This window comes from Octodon degus, unplaced genomic scaffold (assembly GCF_000260255.1).
Source record: "Octodon degus isolate 3935 unplaced genomic scaffold, OctDeg1.0 scaffold00222, whole genome shotgun sequence".
NCBI lineage: Eukaryota > Metazoa > Chordata > Mammalia > Rodentia > Octodontidae > Octodon > Octodon degus.
The window spans coordinates 2,108,834-2,128,873 of NW_004524798.1; the positions used below are offsets into that span (position 1 = coordinate 2,108,834).

General features: G+C 42.6%; 1 protein-coding gene and 1 pseudogene across 1 annotated transcript in view; both read right to left on the reverse strand.

Moving 5' to 3' along the window:
• Ankfn1 (ankyrin repeat and fibronectin type III domain containing 1) overlaps positions 1 to 20,040 on the reverse strand; it is a 273,730-nt gene that overhangs the window by 75,081 nt on the left and 178,609 nt on the right. The gene's annotated exons all lie outside the window — the stretch shown is intronic.
• On the reverse strand, positions 2,572 to 4,777 carry LOC101570924 (annotated as a pseudogene).

The following is a 20,040-nucleotide window of genomic DNA, read 5'->3' on the forward strand; positions in this document are numbered from 1 at the left end:
CCTTGTGTTGAGTTTATCTTTTATGGCTTCAACTATGAGTCTTACAGCTAGCTGTAGCCTCTGTTTTGAAGTCGTCAGGAGCTTTTAACTCTGAAGACAGGAAGGTCCAAGGCAGTGCTTTTTTTTTTTTTTTTTTTTTGTGGAACCAGGGATTGAACTCAGGCCCTGGGATTGAACTCAGACCCTTGCAGTTGCTAGGGAAGCGCTTGTTCCACTGAGCCATCTCTCCAGCCCCTCTCACTCAATTTGAATATTCCTTAAATACCTTTCTGTGCTAGGAGTGTTTTCTTAGTCTTAGCTTTTTGCACTTCCATCACCCAATGCAAAATCTCACAGAATCTTTGCCTCTTCTTTCCCTAGTTCCTTACAGTCAGTTCCAGTAGTTGCCACTTCTAAAATGTCTCTTGTTCTCCTTCTCATCTCCCACTGTGATACCCTAGAAGAGGCCTTTATAATTATAGGCATCAACTTTGCAATAGCTTCCTAATTGATTTTTTCTGCTTGTCTCTTCATCCTTACAATCCTCTTACTATAGCCTGAATTACAGTTTAAAAGTACAGATTGAATTATTTTATTCTCCACCTAATATCTTTTTACAGTGTCTAGTTGCTTTGAGAATAGAATGAAGTTTTTTAGTAAAGCTTTTAGAGGAGTCTAATTTCTGGTCCCCAAATTATGCTACTACCATTATCTCTAGCCATTTGCCAGAAGTCGTTCTTCTGTCGGTCCCTGTTACCTGATCATTATTATTATTATTTTTTAACATCTCTGGCTTTGTGTCTTCAGCTCATCTTCCAATCTTTGCTTAGTGAAACTCTAGTATTACTTTAACACGTAGCAAAGTCAACTCTAAATTTCTGAAATAATTCATTAAATACCCGTTTTATAAGATTTATTACATTGTCATATGTTTCATGGTATGTGTCTTTTTCTTTTGAGAAACTTGAGAATCGGAGGAATGTCATTCACTATTTTTCCTCTATGGTACTGAACATGTATTTGATTGAATGTGTAAATGTACACAGATGTATGTGTGTACAAATTATGTGTATTCCCAGATAAGACATTTTGTCTCCCAGGACTGTATATGTATTTTAATCCATGTACACATACACACACACCCTTGAGACTATAGTCTTTTTCTTCTCTAGTACTGCGTATATATCTTATCATATATGCATGTGTGCACAGTACCCCCAGAATAAATACAGTCCCTTTATCCAACATGGCGAATTTTCTTTCCATGTATATCTTTGAAAGTCTCCTGCTTTGGAATGTCTTAGGCATGTTATAAAAAGTAATTAAAGGCAAATCTTTTTTTTTTTTTAGTGTTTTTATAAATTTATTTTAAAAAATAGCAATTGCAATGACATCAATGATTCATGACCTGGAGCTGTCCTTCTGCCAGGGGCACACAGCTGAGTCCAGATGGAAAACTAAGGGGTTACGATGTAGCACCCTGTAGCCAGATGATGCTGTTCGCCCAGTGGCACAGACACAGGCATGTCCCATGTGCCACTGCCATTAACATATACACACCTACAGGTGTCCTACAGAACAGCGATACAACCGTGCAGGACAGCAGTCATCTGTGTGTGCACTCTGCATCTTCGAGGTTGTCACTATTAGCCACAAGGGCAAATGAGTACAAGAACTAGTAGTAAAGGAAAAATAACTCAGTCCCCTGCCCCCACCTGTGGGCTACTGTTGTGGCTAAAACAGGCAAAATAAAAAGGGTCCTGAGTTAACTGAAATGCTGGGACAAAACGACAACTGAAGTACTTCATTTCAAAACAAAAGTCAAACTTGTCCCTCAAAAAACCAAAAAAACAAAAACCAACCTGAGGTTTACTATGTACAAACTTACATATGCAAATAAATAGAATTTCAAAACTGTTGTCATAAGCACTACAAACCAGGTCTCAGAAATTGCTTTCTGAGCTACTCATCTTAGATTCCTAAACTAACACAGAGAGAAACTCATTCTTTTGAGTAATATCTGAAACTCATGGGCCCGGGAAGTTTCTGAAGAGTTTACCAAGGGGTCAGCCCCTTGCAATCTGGAAGCCAGAGCGATTAGACTCCCAGGGCGAGGAGGCTGTTTCACTTGCAGCTTTGCATAGTTCGGCACCGCCATTTCTGCCAGTACGATGGTAGTTCATGAGGTCTTTTCTATCTCCATACAGGTGGAATAATGTCAAGGGTGACCCACCTTTACTCCTGCGATTTAAGCTAACCCCTAATGGCTGTCATAATTGCTGTTCCTTGTCTGCAGAGAAACAGCCAGCTCTTCTGAAATCTCGCCTCAGGCCTCTTCTCCGGGATCTGTCATGTAGAAGGGAGATTTCGGGGCCTGGCCTGACCTTGGGGACAGAGGCCTGTTTTGGCCACACGGGCACCTTGGCTTCCAGCCTGTAATTTATGCCCGCAGTGTGGGTGTCCGGGGAGAGAGGAAATAACAAACAGCACCTGAGAATCAGCTGCACAGCAAGGACGCAGGAGAGCAAGAGCGTGTGTTCAGGGCCGGCCTGGAGCCAGCACCAAGTGCTGCCTGCAGGAGCCAGGACCCACACCTCCGGTCACGCAGGAGACCTGGCCTCTGCCCCGGACAGGAGCGCCAAGTACTCTCCAGAAACCTCCAAGGACCACATCTGACTTCTCCTGTTAGTGCTCGCTATAAGGTTTAAGTGTAAATTTGCGTTCATCTTGTCATCTCAGCGACCCAGCCCTGGCATCCATCCGATGGTGCAGGAGGCTTTCTGTCCACCCACATTTGGCTGTTTCTCCTAGTGAGATTTGTGAGCTGCCTGGTCCCTTACACTGTCACAAATGACTGAAGACTTCTCATCTGTCTCTGGGAGCTACTGCACGTATCCTTGGTGTTTCTATACAGTGGCTACTGAAGTTATACTCTACACAGGAAATGCAGTTTCAAGGTCCAGTGCCCACCAAGTTGTCTTAAAAACAGCCACAGTAGAAACTGCAGGTGAAATGGTCTTTCAACAGAGGATAAAGAAAACCACGGCGGGGGGGGGGGGGGGAGGGATTCAGCAATGTATGTTTAGGGGCTGTGTCTAAAACATCAACCCAACATCTGGGCAGATAGATTCTTACTATCACAGAGCAGATGACTATAACTCCAACAATTTATTGGTTCTGTCACAGTCTGAAACTTCCTTGTAGGAAGTCATCTCTGACTATGAAGTGTCTACTCATTCAGTCAGCCTGAGTTCCCTGGAGGAGGGGATGCATCAGGGTTCCAGGAAAGGAGCAGGCTGCAGGTCTCTGTCACGTAGGCAAAGGGTGCTTCGCTCTGTGGAGATGGCTGGCTGGCTTCACCTGCCCATGTAAGTGCTTGTATACCGCTGAGTAGTCAACTGTCTCCTGGTATCAGCTGAATTCATGAAATGCCAATGACTTCAACTGCTGCAAACAGGTCCTGACTGAAAGGGTGAGACAAAGGCTGGCAACTTCAGTTTCCCAGACACTGCTGCAATTGTTATACTGAGCCACTTATTAAAATTAAGTGGGTTCCGTTCTGTAGAAAAGGGCAGAGTGTGGTTGTAGTGTCCCATTGGAAAAGTTGATTAATTTCCTGGAACAGCGGGAAAGGCAAGGAACACGACCTTGATCAGCTCCACTGTATCGCCTGAGTGGGGTTAGGACACTCGGATGATCTGTGTCATTGCTTCTTTGTCGGCCTGGTTTGGATCCTGCATGTGGGGACTGTCCTTTTCCTTGGGAGAGAAGAAGCGTCCACCTTCGCCTCGCTTCCGGGCCATGGCATGATGGTGCCAGGACTCGTGCAGGTATTTCCTTCTTTCCTTTGGAATCTTCCCTTCTGCCTCTAGTTTGGCCTGGGCCTGCCTCCTCTTAAGGATGCAGTGGTACTGCTTGGCGTTCACATAGAGGGGCTCCTCCTCCAGCATCTCTGCCCCAGGCAGTGGGATTCTTTGGATAGCAGGCACCGAGCCAGCTCCAGGTACCATCATGACCATTCCTCCCGAGTTGACCACGTTGCCGGCCACTGGCAGTGTCACGGTGACAGTTCCTTGGCCACTGCTGGTTGTGTTGGTGTTGGCTCCTGTCTGTACAATCTGTGCTCCCGCCAGACTGGCTGCTGGGATGGTGATCATGCCTGAAACAGGGACTGTGACTTGCTGCAGAATGGTGCCGTCTGCGTTGACGGGCTGATAGACGATGGTCTGCCCTTCGGCGGTCTGCGCCACCTGCTGCCCCTGCACGGCGATCTGCTGCTGTGTCTGTGTCTGGCCGGCCGTGACCGCCGTCTGGGGCTGCTGGATGATGATCTGCTGGGTCTGGCCCTGCTGGCCCTGCACCTGCACGGCCTGCCCGCCCTGGATCTGGATCTGGCCGGGCGGGACCAGCTGGATCTGCTGCAGACTCTGTGTCCCGGATACAGGCACCTGCATGATGGTTTGACCCTGTCCTCCGGGGACAGCCTGGACCATGATGGGCTGGCCAGTGGAGGTGATTAACTGGCCTCCACTGACTTGCACCATTAAGGGTTGCCCTTGGACCTGCTGCTGGATCTGTCCGGCCTGCACGACAATCTGCTCCGTGGAGCTATTGCTACTGGCTGTGTACTGCTCCATTGTGCTTCCACGTCAGTCCTGCATGCAGCAAGCTTCCCGCTGAGACCCTCGAAGGTGGGAGGTGGTGTGTGCCGTGCCTCGTTCCCCCGGTTCGCTGCCCGCACTGATTGGCTCCAGTACTGGACTCCGAAACCCAATCAGAGGCCCCAGCCGCCGCTGCCGCCGCCACTGCCGCTGCCTCGCCCGAACAAAGGCGAACCCAGCCTCCCTCCAACTGCCTCTGCGCAGGCGCCCGCAGGCCACCAAGGCAAATCTTTTTTTTCCCTTTTTTTGGGTATTTTTTAGGGAGGGTCTACAGGGTGTTCAGGGTCTCACTACTAGATCAGACTCCATGATCTGCCTGTTTACAGCCTCCCAAGAGCTAGGATTAGAGGCACGCACCACCATGCCCAGTCTCAATTGCTGTCTCAGCATGCCCTGGGGGTGGTGCCGGCACGGCAGGCCTGGGGATTGAACCCCTGGCCACTGAGCTATTTGGCTGGCCCTTAAAGTCAAATGATTAAGATTATATATTACTATTAAATTAGGCCTACATCTCCTTACAAATACACATTCTAAAACATAAATAAGTCATATATATGTTATATTTTAAAAAATGTTTTATTCTGCTGTGAGCTATGAAGTCTCTGAGACATTTGTAAGTAGAATAAGAGTGCACTTAATTCTAGCTAAAGAAGAGAAAAGAATGATTAAGACAGTGAAACAAAAACATGCAGAAGAGTAGCAAATGTGCAAGGATATCTAGGAAGAGCAAAGAATATAGGAAAATTCTAGAAGCAAAAATGTCCTTGGTTGCTGTTGAGGCACACATGATTGATTGTTGTGGAGAAGGTCCAAATGGAAGGTTTAGGGTAAAGAGCTTTTGACTTTAGAACAAGAATTCAGGATGATTTCCTAACTTAAAAGAGGAGTAAAGGATTAATGGGAATAATATCGGGTGATTTGGCAAGTGATTAACAAAAAGTTATTCAAAGATACAATGTTTAAAATTTGATAATAAAAAAATCAAATTTGTTTACAATATCTAAAGCAGCCATAATTCAGTTTTGAATAAAAACTGTTTTTGTTCTATTGAAATGTTTTACAAGACTGGGCGTGGTGGACGCATCTGTAATCCCAGCTCTTGGGAGGATGTGAACAGACAGATCACTATGAGTCTGATCTAGTAGTGAGATCCTGAATACCCTGAAGACCCTTCCCTAAAGCACAATGCATGTTTTAGGGGGGAAAAGGGGCCCTGATTTTTTTGGGAAAATGGAAGAATGGAAGCAAGAGTTTGTGGAGAGGTATAGATTTGCTTTGGGACTTAATAGAAAATTTTAAACAGTTAAGTATAATTAGCTATCATAACATATTTCAGTTTCAGAGGGAAAGGGATTAATGAACAGATTACATTGGAGGAAAAAAATTCTTGTTGGAGCAGCCAGTCTATTTTGGGACGATCACCAGTCTTTTCCCTATATGTACTCCCAGGTTGGTAGACTCCGTTTAGCAGGAAGCCAAACAGAGATGTAAGTGGCTCATGGGCATTTAAAGAATGAGGAGCGGCCTGGGGTAAGCATAAGTCACTTTGAGAACACCTGCAATTTGTTTGTTTGTTTGTTTTTTGGTGGAAAACAAAACAAAGATTTCTTTCTTCCTTTGTTTTTTGGCAGAAGAGGGATTGAACTCAGGCCCTTGCGCTTGCCAGGGAAGTGCTTATTCCACTGAGCCATCTCCCTAACCCTCTGCAATTTCTAAGAAAGCAATTTACTTCCCGTGTTCCTTCTGGAGAGTTGTTCATTGGTAAAGACTTAGTATAAACGGCCTGGGAAAATAACTTATAAACCTACTTTAAATCCCTGAAGGGCTGGGGAGGTATGTATGTGAATTTTAAAGCTGCATAAGGCTTGTAATTTTAAGATAAAGATCAGAGAAACTGTTTTTACTTAAGTTTGGGAAATAGAAGTAGGGTCTAATCATGCAATAGCTCATAACAGTTAAAAATTAGCAAGAAAAGTAGCAGACATATTCCTTATTTATATTTCTGAAATTTTGTATTAATACTCTTTACAATTTTGCTCTGATTCACTCTATGTCAAATAGCCAAATATTTTCAAGGGGAAGCTTTGTTTTTTAAATCAACATTTCATTTTAAGTCCAAGATTTTTAAAAATATAGTCTTTGGGGGGGTGCTATAGTTTGATTATGAGTTGTCTCCTCTGAAACTCACCTTGAATTTTGGTTTTCAATGTAACAGGTTTGGAGAGTGGTGGGGTTTTAAGAGGTGATTAGGCTGTTAAAAGGGATTAATGCCTTTCTCACAGGGTTGACTCTCATGGGACTGGATTAGCTACCACAGGAGCATATTGTTACACAGCAAGGCAGCCCTCTATTTTGTCTTCTGCCTGCTACTGTTCTCCCTTCTGCTTTTTGCCATGGGTGAAGGCAGCATGGGGCCTTTGTAGCACCATATACTTGGGCTTCCCAGCCTCCAGAGCTATGAGCCAAGACAAATCTCTGTACTTTGTAAATTTGTCAGTTTCAGATATTTAATTATAACATCAGAAAATGGAATGAGACAGGTGGGAAAGTTCTAGCTTCATAACACCATCACTGGGCGCCAGCTGTTTAGAGCACAGTTTGGAAGCTTAAGAAGAAAAGTATCATCTGCAAGGATGTCCCTGTTACCTGGAGCCTGGAACATGATGGGAAATGCCACAGAATCAGCAATCAAAGTAGCCAGTTTTAGGACTTGAAGTGCTGAGGTGCACAATCAGAGAATGCCATCTACAGCTCCGGGGAATCTCAAGCCTTATGGTGCGTGCATGCTAGGTGGCCTGTGTCCCTGCTTCAGCTGGTAACACTCTGAAGTCTCAGGTCAGCTTTCTGAGGGGAGAAAACTGTGCAAAAGTAAATGCATAAAGGCACAGCACTTCTCTTCCTATTAATTTCTCTTCAGTTGATCAAAACAGAAAGCCTTCTATGCTGTGGAGTTCCTTTCCAAAGTCTCAAATGCCTGCTAGCCCAGAGTTGTTTTGGCCTGTTCACACATTACCAAGTGTACGCTGTATAAGTCCTATTCTTCGCCTCACCTACACCCTCTGCTTTGTCTCATCAGTCTCTTGACCTCAGACCTGTTGCTTATGTTGTTTTCTTTTGAAATATGTGTAGTGATAGCTAAAAGCTGCCCCTTCCTTCAGATGGGTCTGGTTCCAAGTTTCTTCCTTACTGTAGCTTTCCTGAACTTCCCAAGGAAAGCATCCTTGCCAGTTTTCTCATAGCAGTTTTTATATTTCTGATATTGCACTTGTTCTTTACATTGTTTTTAAGAGCTGTGTGAGGTCCTTGTGAGCAGAGACCATGTATGATAAATGCCACTTTTCAGAACACCTATCTCAGCCCCTAATATGGTGTAGGGAGCTCTATCAGTCTTGGGTAGGTTGAGTACTTGATTCTTAAATTTAGAATAAGTAAATCTTAAGGTGGAAGAAATCTGATGTTGGTACATAGATAGTAAAATCCTGTTAGAATAGAGGGAAAAAAATAAAAAAGAGTAGAAGTTGCTTGTGTTGAGATACTGAATAATTCCTGACCTCCACACTCTGGCATCCTGTATTGTGGTCCATACTACCTCTCACAAACAAACAAACAAACAGTGTATTTCCCATTTCCTATAAGCTCTTCAGGGGAACCAAACAAGCATTCTTTCTGGTCACACTCACTGTGGTGCCTTAGCTAATGAATGGAATTTGGCTAGACTACCCAGGCCAGCAGCAGAGCATTATGAAATCTTCTCAAGATCCATCTAAATGTGTAGTTTCAAACCTCTCAGATTTGCTATAGCATGAGACAAAGGGAGGAAAGGCATACCAGGAAACAAAGACAAAGATGAGAAGTCATTTCTAGAGATGAGAAGAGGTATGTCTTGGTGCAACACGAACCCCTTCAACACTTGTGGGTTTTAAATTGAGAACGGACATGAAGACTCTGAAACCAAGAATTTTAGTGCTGGTAAAATACGACGGTGGTACTGCTTGCATTTTTTATTTTAAATCCCCCTGGTAGTCCCAGGAGCAGGGGCATACATTACTTTCAAACAAGAATCTTTATTGTTTGCACAGCACACAGTCACCCAGTTAATTAGAAAAATATTTTTTCCCAAATTAAATTTCCCTAGAAAATCAGTGACTTAAATAGGGCAAAAGGTTTTTTGTAATTTTTTTTGACACTTGTCTTGCACCTACCATTTCTAGAAAATTAAAAGCAAAGTTAGAATTGGAAGGATATATTCATTTACTAATTATCAGTTCCCACCATCCACGAAAAATTTGAGCTTTTTTGCATATATTCTGTACTCTCTTGCATTTTGCTTGTGTCATTGTAAGAGCTCTGCATAGACACAGTGCGGGGCAGAGAAAGTTAAGTGTTCAGGCATGGTACTTGGAACAGACTTCTGCCCCTGCGTTATCTTCCAGGCCCAGTGTTCTGGCTTCTGAAATGTACAAAAACCACAGGACTACTTCCTCCTTCTTCTCTCCCCCCCACTTCTCCTCCCCTCCCTTTTTTGTGGTAATAGTCATAGAACTGAGGGAGGGCCTTCACATTGACCTATGTCCCCAGCCCTTTTTTACTTTCTGTTTTGAGATAGGATCTTGCTGAATCACTAAATTGCCCAGGCTGGGCTTAGACTTATAAACCTCCTACCTCCTACCTTAACCTCCCAAAGTGCTGGGATTACAGGTGTATGCCACCATGACTGGTTGCCATTTACTTCTTAATTTCTGCCTTAATATTTATTTTATGATGGCTGTTAAGTAAACTTGTCTTTTTCTTGATCTTGCATTTCTAAATGAAAGGCATTATTTTTATTATTACTATTAGCATTTCGCGTCTTTCGTGATATTCCTAGACTTCACCTTTCATTCACTTCTCTGGACACTTAGCCAAGGTACGTTCAAACAAAATTTTCTTCAGTATTTCCTGCAGTTTGGGAATGAGAGTCTGAATAATCTGCACTGTGGAGATACTGTAATCATAAATAATGCTCAAATCCCAGGTCACCCAGAGATCATTATTTTCTTTACCTTAGGAAGATCTTTCTGTTTCTGTCTGTGTCCCTGTCTCTCTCTGTCTCTCCCTCTCTTCCCTGGCTCTGTCTGTCTGTGTCTGTCTCTCTGTCTGTCAATCTCTCTCTCTCTGTCTCATCTCCATCTCCATCTCTATATCTCTTCATTAGTAGATTTACTGCTTGTCTTAGATTATTATACCAAGAATTGGGAAGGTCTTATCTGAGTATAGAATGCAAAATACACTCATGTCACATCTAAGATCCTGTGTCTTGATAGTGTTGTTTTTAGGGAATAGATCCACATGTTGTTGACATTTCAGAAATTTTGTCAGCTCAGCCATCAAAAGTTAAGTTAGGTAATGTGAAGTGAAATAGACTATAATAAAAACCTGACAGCATATACTTGACACACTGCTTCCTATTTCACTACTGTTTGTGCCTTTGAGGGTGACACTATTTTATGTGTGTGGTGGAAATAATACAAGATGGTATATTACCACACATTTCTCTTCCATCTTTGTTCAGTGACATAATGTTGGGATTTTGAAACTGACCATGGGAGGAATATTTTTGCCACAGAAATCAGCAGATGCTGTAAGTCACAACTTCACTTATTATTTGGTAGTTGCCTTGACCAAGTATCAGTAAACCACAGTTTTAAGCCAAATCTGGCCCTAAGTCTTATTTTTGTATGGGTTGGGAGGTATGAATGATTTTTGGTTTTTGTTATTTTTTAATGTATTTAGGACAGGGTCTACAGGACCTACAGGGTCTCACTACATAGATCTGACTCGAAGTAATCCTCCTGTTTTCAGCCTTTTAAGCACTGGGATTACAGGTGTGGGCCACCACGCCCAGTCTCAGTCACTGGCTCAGCGTGCCCCAGGGCGGGGTCAGCATGGCATACAGGATCGACTCCCAGCCCCTCGCTCTGCCTAAGCAGGTGCTTTTAGTCAACTGAGCTATCTGGCTAGCCCTGGTATTTTTTAAAATAACTGTTAAAAAACAACATACACACACACACACACACATACACGGAAGAGCATGTAAAAGAGACCATATGTGTCCTACAAAGCCTAATTTGTTACTATCTGGGCCCTTCTGGGAGAAATATGGTGACCCCTAGCCTAGACTTCAGAAAGTACAGGAGAAAATAATCATGCAGGTTAAAGCTAAAATTTTCTGTGATGGTTATATTGCAAATTATGAAAAAAATTGAGAAAATTTTCTTCCTGTATTCAAAAATTACATGTACGTATGTATGTGTACACACACACACACACACACACACACACACACAGATACTGTTTTGTCTGAGTTAGCCATGCATAAATCCCTGGGCAAATGCTATGTGATCGATTGCTCAAGTAGACTCCAGAAGGTGAATATACATGGACCAACAGGGCATAGTGTTTGCATGGTGTGCTTTTCTTAGGTGACGGTCTGATAACAAGAATCGTGAGCAAGGCACTGGACACCCTTTGGGCGGCAGGAGTAGCCAAGGGGAAGGAATCTGGGGTAGAAGGTCAGTTGCCAAGCCTTCGCCATTGAAGAAGTCTGAGCAGTGGTCAGGCTCTAGGTCTTGGACAGCAAGAGGTCAGGTTTCCTGCATGTTTCTGCCCAAGTCCAAAATTGGCCCAAGAACTGCCCCAGGACCTGGCCTACAAAGTGGGCATTTGTGAACTTAACTGACTAGTCAGGCTAACAGAATCAGAAGCTGACAAATGAACCCAAATGTTGATTGTACATGCCTGGGAGGACATTCCAGCTAGTACTTCGGTAGCATGAAGGAACTCCACATGTGGTCAGTTCTCTCCAGGCTTCATTGTTCATACATTCTACTGTGTATGGTAATATTTTATTATGTGTTATTGTAATGTCACATATTCATGATTATCTGGTGTTCATGAATAGGCAGTTTTAGGATGCAGTGGTCTGAAACAGACACAGTTTAGTAAGTCAGATAAACATTGTACTTTCTATCTTTGGAACATAGCTACATCTTTGAGCTGCAGGATATTCAGATAAAACTTTCACTTATTTAGGCTATTTTTGCTGTAGTTGTTGTCTTAGAAAAAATGTGTCATAATTTTTGAGAAAGAAGTGCAAGCTTTTAAAGGACTATAACAACAATAGCAGGGGCTCACAATGAATGACAATTAGAGCCCTGGGGCTGAGCTGTGGGCTCACCAGCTCCTCTACAGAGAAGCAGCAGCATGTCACCTCTTCCTGAGATGAGTGTTCTTCTGAGGCAGCTTCCTAGGAGTCTGGAATTATCGCATTGTTTTTAGCAGATTGCCATTGTTGCCTGCAGGGAGTGTGCTCTAGCAAGTTATTTTATGTTGCTCAAGGGTAAAGAAGCAGAGAGACCACAGGATAGCTGTCTGACTTATGCATACAAGACCTGTGGCCAGTTCACAGCTTTCTGAATCCTGTTGACCACTCATGGAAACATAATAACCGTCCACAGGGGAAAAAGCAAATGTATCCCAACTGTGCTTTCAGATAATCAGCTTCCACCTGGAGCGATTACTCTGTTGGGCTTTCTTTTTCGACTATATCCAATAACAGATCCATTTTTTCCCCCTTATAGCTCTTAAGCAACTACTCATACTCCCTGAGGACAGAATTCATGCCATGTTGATCTTTGGCCATTCACCCCATTTTTCCTTGTAAAGTGTGGGGTCTGGGCTCAGGTCAACTGGGTCTGACTTATGTGTGAACTTTGGTGTGCATGCATGTGTACAATTTTCTAGTCTCATTTTTGTAGCTCCCTGGGTATACGTTTTTGTAGCTCCTCTATAACTACTATTGTGTGTTCTTTGACTTGCATTTCTTTATGTTTTGCTTTCTGAACGCTGCTGCCTGTTGTAACCATCGTTCTCCATTTTTCTTAAACTTTTGGCTTACTTTTCAGGTTACATGAAAAAGAGGAAGCTGAGCGCCCACTAACTTCACTTAGGTAACATTCTCTAGGTTCATCCAGGTTGTGGCAAATGCTGACACTAGATTATTGCTCACCCTGGTTGCAGGGCTATAGGGAGAAATTGACACCGCCCCTGGCCGCAAAGAGTTTACGATTTAATAGTATGGCCCATTTTCACAGAACGCAAGGAAATGTAGAGCAGTCAGATCCATCCTAAACCAAAGTTCTCTCCCCATTATGATGCTTGTCTCATTTCTTCTTGTAGAAAACCTATTCAAACAAAAGGGTGAGTCTCTTTCAACTTGAGGTGATCCTCTCTGATCTGCTAGAGTAATTTTATCATCATTCTTTCTGGCACCAGTACTCTCTCCCTCACACTATAATGATTTTTGCTATGTATTTTCAACTCAACTTGTCAATATTTTTCAAATGGGTGACCATGTAAGTTTTGAACTCCTTTGCTGTCATCTCCCTTGCCTCAGCCACTGTCATTTAACATTCATCTTTCTCTGTGTTAGAATGATGCTACAGCTATCTAGCCTCTGCCTCTATGCATTTGCCTACCAGTCTCCTGAAGCCAGAGTGAGCTTCTCAAAGCATACATCATATTATACTTCCCCACATCGAAACCTTGTTATGGTTCCCAGATGCACTTAGAATAAGATTCATTTTCTTAACATAGTAGGTACCATGAGCTAGCAAATTGAGATACCAACTCTAGCTACTGCCTACTTTTGTAAAGCCTATAAGCAAAGAATGATTTTACATTGAAAACAAAATCAAACCATTTCAAAACATATAAAAATTATGTGACATTTAAGTTTCAATGTACGTAAATAAAATTTTATTAGAATATAACCCAGCTGATTTGTTTATATACTGTCTCAGTGGAAGAGGTGCAATAGGGACCATATGGCCAGGAAAGCTGAAATATTTTCTGTCTGACCCTTAACAGAAAAGTTTGTCAACGCTGAGACTTAGAATTCATAGTCTGACTCCTACCTGTTTCAGCATGCCCTTTTCCTTCCACTTTTTCCCATCTTGCTTCATCTGAATTTTCTTCTCAAATTTACCAAACTCTTATCACAGTATGTTATCTTACTTTTAGCATTTATCACTATCTAAAATTATTTTGCTAGTTTCTCAGATAATGTGTATTCCATTGGTCCTTCTATTTTCTTTTTCCATGGTGTCCCTAAGGCCTGAAAGAGGTAGTATATGTTGTCGGATTTCAAAAATTTATACAAAATTAAATATTCATCTTCTCTGAAAGTTCTTCAAGTCATACTGCCTCTCTTTTATATCTCAACATTTTAGAATTGCTGTTGAATCAACAAAAAGCTAGTCGCTTTCCTATCATCTTCTTGAGACAAAATGGAAAAAAAATCTGTTGCTATCTGGACCCCAAGAAAAAAATGTGCACTGCATCTTTTCTGATCTCTGCTTCAGAGATAGTATTTTTTTTCGCTTTTATTTTTGAGGTAAGGTCTCACTGTGTAGTTCAGGCCAGCATTGAACTCATTTATGTAGCTCATGGTGGCCTCAAATTCACAGTGATCTTCCTGCTTCAGCCTCCATAGTGCTGTTATTACGGCATGTGCCACATGCCTGGTTGAGAGCATATTTTAAGGAGAGGTCAGGCCATAGGGGTGTCAGAGGTCTCTCTGAGGGGTATTTCTAGTTGATGCCATTAGGCCAGGCTTTTGTGACAGAAGGAGTTTCAGTAAAGGGTGGGATCAGCAGCTTTTTCTAAGAAAATTGCTCCAGTTACTTCTTAAAGAGATGTGTTACTTGCTAAAGCACAGCATACACATATCACAAAAATGAAAGGCAAGAAGAAAATCCTTAATAAAATCTAATAATGGTTTATAGGAAATTAACACTTAGTGATCCCTGGACAATGCTGGGAGGCCGTCTGTTGATATTTACTGAAAATTGTTCTTTACTTATAAACATTTTGATTAATTCTCTTAACAATGTTTTCCTCAGCTTACTGATGAGGAATTAGAGAATCGTCTTGTAAATAACTAGCTTGAGTTCACAATGCTCATGGATACAGATTTCAATTTCAGCCCCTCTCTGTCCTGTCATCTTCCCAAGTCTGTGTGGGGAGAAAGTGATAAATGGATTAACAGCCACCCTGAGATCTTTGGCTAGAGACAGCTCCAGCCGTGAACAGCTTACAGAAAGTATTTGCAGTCCTGGACTTCTGCTCTGTGAACCTTAGGCAGGGACTACTTGTTGGCACCTCTGTCCTTTTCCCCCAAAGGCCACGGCTGTTTCCAACACTGTGATTTCTTTGTTATAGTTTAAGAAGGAGAGCTGCGACCACCTAGCCGAACAAGGGATTGTACTGATGCTGGGCACTGTGAGTTTCATGAAGGTGTTCTATATTTTCATGACAGCTACATGTGGAGATGGTGGCCAAGATAAGTAGTGATTTAAAAAAAATAAATAGCAGTGTAAACAGTCACAGAAGACTTGTGGAAATTGCTGGCCTATAACTTGAGCCTGGTTCATGTTATGTAACCTAGCAAATGCCAACTCTTCCATCATTACTGCCCTCCAGCAGCCTGCTCTGAGCGCTCCCCATACTAACTGAGGCTCAGCTCTCTTTTTCCACCTGTTTCTCTCTCCTCTGGCTAGAGACATGTAGGCTGAGGCAAGTGACAATATGGGAAAAGTCAACTTTGGAGCAGAAGCAGTTTACCAAGTGTCTAAAGGAATTTGAGGGAGAATATAAAAGTAAATAAAGAACCAGACCACCTTGCGAGCAGCCTGCCACTGTCTTTTGCTTTCAGGATCTCCATAAGTGGAATGCGTTGTTTGGGGCTCTTTTCTTCTCTGTTTGCTTTCACATTCTCCTGTAAATTACTCAACAAGGTGCCTTTTTGATCCTAAAAAATCCAATCTTTAGGTTTTCCCATCAAGGCAGGAAGATGCCTTCCATAACATCCCAGGGAGACAAAAAGCCTTGTTTTCTGTTTTCAGGCTCAGTTCTGTTTGTGTGTGGATTATCATACTGGAAGACGATGTTGAGACACTAATCTTACTATGTTCACATGGGGTTTCTTTCCTTGGGGGTGTCAGAATGGCTTCAGGGGATCAAAAAAATCGTTCCTATTACAAGCAACATATATGTATTTATTTTTGAATCTCTTTGTAGGGTTTAAATATCACCGTGTACAACACGTATCCTGCCAGGAATTACTTGAAAGGCTTTATTACTTGCTTGGGGTAGTGTTGAGATTGTCTCCTTTACACTTGTTGCCTTTGGTTTCTTCATTTCTACTTATATGTGATGTCTCTTAAATCCTCAACATTCACAGAACAAATATGAATGAATAATGTATAATATTGAGTATTATATGATCAGTGTTATAAACATAGAATATTGAATATTATACTGAATATTATATATTGAACAGATTGGTCCTTGTATGACTTTATCTTGGGCCGTGAAAGCAGCTGGCACATAGTAGGTGCCCACTAAAGTTGTCTTGAATGAATGCAACAGTGCATTAAGGAATCTTTTTCAGATTTACAGATGAGAAAGAAAAACAAGCTCTATATTTTGCACAAATTCAAAAGAGATCACCAGTGTGGGGAGATGGAAGAGAGGTATTCTTTGTAGTGTCTTTTATCGGGCTGGGGAGATAGCTCTGTGGTGTAAGTGGCTGGGTGCATGGTGCTGGCCGCTAAAACCCTGCATGGTGGAGCACAACTGTAATCCCAGCGCTGGGAAGGCTGAGACGACAGGAGGACCACTGCCAGTCCGAGCCACATATGAGACCCTGTCCTGAATAAATAAATAAATATATATCTTGGAAGTAGGGTTCTTGACCTATAGATAGAAAGAACTATGTGGTTTAATTGGAAATGCATATAATAGATTTTTTTCTTTTTGTGGTACCGGAGATTGAACTCAGGACCCTGTGCTTGCCAGGACACTGAGCTATCTCCCGGGGCCCTATATTTTAAATAAAGATAATTGAATTTATAGAATTTTGTATTGGTCTAGTAACTCATTCCAAACTAATTGCTGGCATATTTGGGATAAGAAATCAAATCACACTTGAAATCTAGTGCTGATTGGCTGATTTATCTCATATCCCTTTTCCTCACAGTGGGAAGGGCTGGGGATGTAAACATGAATAAAGCTTGCTTCTTGCCTTCAAGACAGTTGTGGTCCACTGGAGAAGATAAATGAATCAATGTAAGATTAAAGTGCAAAGTGATGAGTGCTATGAAAGAAGGACACTGTGGTGACCGGGGTTCTTAACAGTGAGGAAATGTTGGTTAGGGACCTCTTCTAGGCAGATTGGCACCTAGCAGAGCCCTGAAAGATACATAACATTTTTCAAGGGAGGAGAGTGGTGAATGTTTTCAAGGCAGAGGTTGCTGTGTGCAAAGGCACAGGATTGTGTAGTGCTCAGGAAGTTATGAGGTAATGGTGGAAAACAGAAGATGGGAAGTGAGGTGGGAGTGTGACTAACCAGAAATGAAATGGGGCAGTAGATATGAACTCAGTGTCCTGTTAGGGTAGATCAGCATACGTGGAAGGTGTTTTGGAGGGACTGAAAAGCTGGGTCTTCATAGGAGTGTATTTCCATTTTAGGAAGATCCATTTTGTTGCTTGTAGGAGAAGAATTAGAAAGAGGCAAGGCTGCACATTCGGGAAAGGCCAGAAAGACACTAGTAGTGTGATCAGGCGCGATGTGGGAAGAGCTCGTGTCAGCATTGTCTGCACCTCTGTGTGCAGGAGGAAACGTTCTGGCTTCCTCTTACACCCTCACATCAGCCTTTTCTAGTCCTTAAGTCATCTGGGCACCAAATTTTCATGTAAACACAAGTATTTGGTACTGCAAACTCTCACAGGCATCTGGTGAATCCAAAAGATCAAGCACTTTTTTTTTAGATGAAATACTTAATTTTTTTTTTTTTTAATACTAAGAGCTATTAGCAACACTCTGTGCTTACAAATTTCTAAGTCAAATATCATGGTAGTATTCAAAAACCATGCCCCTTTTCCAGGTATATGTAAGTGGTCTCAGCTTTACTCAAAGTTCAATTGTGAGCAGTAATAAAAACATTGACATCTCATTGCTTATTTAATATTTGTGTAGCTGTCACCATCTCAGTTTTACACATTCAAAACCTCAGAGTTGGTTGGATTTGAGGTGAGCTGGGATCCCCTTTGACAGTATGTTTTTTGGGGGTGCTTTCATCCTTAAATAACTTTCAAAACAGCACTCAGATAGTGGCAAGAGATCAAAGAAATGCTCGATTACTAAGGGGACTGCTGAAACTGTTATTTCCCCCTTGAAAGTTTTCCCTTTGTGGAGAAGAAACTAGATCAGCCTTATTAAAGACTGGAGCAAACACATTTAAGCAGAAGCCTAGTCAGATGTCCATTTGTAGTGTGACTGTACTGTGAGGGTCCAAGCAAAAGAAATAGAGGAAGAAGTAACAGAGAGGGGAGAGGCTGGGGCTGGGAATTGTTTCCCTTTCCTCACACGAATAATGCTTGACTGTTGCGTAACATACTTGGTTTGCAGTATCTTCTTCCACATTCCACCTGGTCTCACAACCCTCATAGCTCAGGATGCTACAGACATCTTGATGGAATGGTACTGGCCTTCCGAGGACCAAAGAAGTTGGGGTGGGGGATTGGATAAGGGAAAGTAGCATTTGGTCTGGATTTTGAAGACTTGAGTGGATTTTATCACACAGAGAGCATCTTGGGGAGACAGACCCCGAGAGAATTTGAAAGGGCTGGACATGGTTAGGTAAAAGAGGGAGGTTCTGCAGGAGAGTAAAGCAAACTGTGGGGTCTGAGGGATAGGCTGGTGTGAGAAGGGTCCTTCATGCACTCGCTTTTATCTCACAGAGAACTGGGGACTGTTTGTAAGCAGGTTTACAAGATGATTGATTTGTTTGAGTTTGCTGATTGTGTTTGTAGAAGGAGGATCATAGGCTGTGTGTTATCTCTTAAATTCCTCCTTTCTTAATCCATATTACAAATCACCAAGCTGATTGGCAGGTTGGCTCAGGAACTTCCGCAGCAGCTGTAGGTATGGTTATCATGACTCAGCAGTGCAACTACTACCCATAATTCCTGCTGCCTCAGGTGCCTATGTGACATAAAACCCAAGCTTCTCTCTTCTGTAGAGCCTATGATGTATAATAATTGGAGTGGTCTGCCTGACTCAGTCACTTCTGACCCTGTGTACACACTGATAGCTCAGGGTTCCCATGAAAGTCTAGCATTTCACATACTTAAAACCTTTGGGCTTGGCAAGATAGCTCAGTGGACTAAAGCACCTGCTTAGGCAAGGACAGTGCAAGGACCGTGGTTCGATCCCCAGCACCACATGCTGCGCCAGCCCCACCTCCGGGATGGGCTGAGCTGGTGGGAATCCAGGCATCGTGGTGCCCACCTGTAATCCCAGTGCTGGGGAGGCTGAAAGTGGTAGGATCACTATTGAGTCCAAGCTACGTAGTGAGACTCTGCAACAAACAAATGCATTAAAAAAAAACAAACAAACCAGGGGCTGGGGAGATGGCTCAGTGGAATAAGTGCTTCTCTGGCGAGCGCAAGGGCCTGAATTCAATCCCTGGTTCCACCAAAAAAACCCCCAAAACCAGAAAAACAACCTTCAACCTGTTCACCATGGTGAAGCTTCTCACAGTAATTGCTGATGGTGTTGACAAGAAGTTGAATTACATCATTTGGATGCAGCTACAAGGACAGCAGTTGCAGTTGCCCTGGTGCATGGACCCACTGCTGCTTCACTTCTCCTGGGGCAGAGGTAGGGCTCTAGAGACCTGACTGACTGGCAGAAATTCAGTCCCTGCTCTTACTCTCCAGTTAGGGAGGACTTCGTTGGAGGACTTTGCTCCAAGTTCACCTTTGGAACAGCCACCATTGGCTTCCACCAAGAAGTGAAAGCAAGCAATGAGTCCAGGCAGAGATTAAAAAGAGCTTTGTGCCTCTGGGCATTTCTTGTAGGGCACAGACTCCTCCATTTTAAAAACAGAAATTTTAAAAGACCTATTGGTATTGAGTCAGGGCTGAAAAGGAGAATTCGGAGCATCTGAATGCTTACCACTCAGAGGTTTATTTCAGTCTTTCTGAGCGGTAAGGTTTCACATCAAGATGCTCATCAGCCTACTCTGTTTATAAATGTCCTGGCCACTTTTTACTTCTTTAAACATTGAAATAAAAAAGTAAATGAGAATCTGTAGTTGTAGGGTTTTGATTTTCAGCAAGCATTTTACAAACATTTGATACTGATTATTTAGTTACCTAAAATTTTTAGTAGCATGTAAAGAGAAGAAAGGGTTGAAACTGTGAGCCTGGGAGGAGGGGGCAGATTTGGCTAAATCCTGCCTGGGACTTGAATATGAAGACGTGAATGTTTACTTATTTTAGTATTTACTGTATC